This window comes from Diprion similis, chromosome 2 (genome assembly GCF_021155765.1).
Source record: "Diprion similis isolate iyDipSimi1 chromosome 2, iyDipSimi1.1, whole genome shotgun sequence".
NCBI classification, from domain to species: Eukaryota; Metazoa; Arthropoda; class Insecta; order Hymenoptera; family Diprionidae; genus Diprion; species Diprion similis.
Window position 1 is genome coordinate 10,838,222 of NC_060106.1, and position 2,237 is coordinate 10,840,458.

Below are 2,237 nucleotides of genomic sequence, written 5' to 3' on the forward strand. Positions count from 1 at the left end.
ATCAGACACGCTCACTATATAATATATGTATATGTGCGGCGTGCATGCATGATAATAAATTGAATAATATGATATACATATAAAAATGTTATAATTTCGTAAAATCTACATACTCGTCTTGATTTAAAACAAAGCTTCGTAGGTATGTTTTATGTATGTGTCGCAGTGTGCGGGTTAACAATGAAAGATGTTTTAAATACAACGCAAAGAAGGTGCAGAGGTGGTACAGGAGATGACTGTGAGAAACGTCACAATTCACGAAAATATAATATAATTATTCACAGAAGATCCCCCCTAAGAGTCCACTTGACTTTTTTCAACATCGAATTCCGATTTCTCTCGTCCACATTTAAAAACTTTATAACCGCAATACCGAGTAAGCATTCTTAGGCAGAATCTACTGTACAATTTTCGAATCGTCAGTGTCTGCAAAATCAATAGAACTGTTGGATGTCCACGACTTTATATAAGCAAGCCACGTGCATCACTTGACAGTTGCAGATTACTTTATGCCATTGTTATGATCGCGTGCCGTTGAAATTGAAGCGATGCAAAGGAATGAAAATTGATTACCTTTTCAAAGACACTATAATGTATCAGCGATATTGCGTACATGTATGTATATGTATTATATATATATACATGCATATATATATATATATATATATATATATATATATATATATATTTATGCATACGCATATGTATTGTGTGTAATAGATATTATATAAATAAACGAAGTCAGAAACCCTTAGGATAACGTAACAGGATATAATATAATGGTATGTAAGGTACAACATATAATAGTGTGGTATGATATTCCTATATGCGTGTATGTATTTATGTATAATTATATATAATTCGTGTAAATATCATAGCTTGGTCAATTCTCTAATTGTTTTCAAAATTTTCGGACAAGGCCGTAAATTGTATACATTAACTATTAAAATTCTACAAAATCTGTATGAACATCTTATAGACACTAAAAAGTTAAAACAGCTTATGTGTGTATTTACTATTGCTGAAATGACGACGAAGACAGAAATCGGCCAATATGTGGCTCGCAAAATTTAATCGAAATATTAAAAGGATGCAAGTAATCAATTTCAATCATGTCATTCCTGTATTATAGTACCAACACTCGATAGAGTTTTTATTTTTTATCCTTAGTAACTTGAAACCATTTATTGTTTTACCGCTTATCTCAATTGTATTGTATAATATGTATAGGTATCATGTATTAAAATGTATAATATTATTTTTAAGTAGGCACAGACATCAGCCTATCAGATCTGACAATGATCAACATCGAGGACGACAGTATTTATATATCCTACCAATAAAACGGTTGCAAAAATTCTTTCAAAAGAAAAACCATACTCATAATCCAAAATCGTTAGATTTTCGTTTGGTTTTGTTCACATATGTATATAAGTTACTTCAATTCTCACTCTCAAGAAAAAAAAACAGAAAAAAGATAAATCTATATATAACCAGATATCGAATATTTATTATCAAACCTGCTTCTTCCGCATCACGTATGCGTGTTTTATGCACATACGTGACGGTCAATAAAGCTACAACGTTTCGGGTCCTCTCCAGCTTGTGTACGTGAAGTAACATCGAAACGCAGTTTCAATTTTATAAACCTTGTGTAATCCATACTCGCATGTTGGTTAGACAGATGAATAAACATACGTACACTGTAATGTGCATATATATTTATGTATCTAACTATATTTAAGCTGTTTTCAACCAATGAAACTGTGAAGTTTATATTTTTTTCCAAAACGTTTCGCACTGTCTGCTGAAGATCTTGAAAAATACGACCAAGATAGCGCCTTCAACAATGTATATCTTGTACGTATTAAACATACTCGACATTTAGTACGCATTTTTAACGGACTAGCGTTGATTCATATAATCCAGCGCCTAGCCACATGACAAATATAACATAATCTATTATAAGAATAATCATAATAATGTACGCTGCGTTCTCCCCATAATACATATTAACCCACCGTTCGTCTTTAGGTCGCGCTCAAATCTCTCGTCACAAGTATATTAATAAAATTTTTAACGGATAACAAATTCATATGTTTTCACCTACATGTTCTTGTTTCATTTTATTTCTTCAATTTTTATTTACTTCTTTTGCGTTACGCGTATATCGTATACTTCTCAGTGTTTTGCATGATTTTGGCGAGAGATTTGGACACGACCTAAAAACTAACACC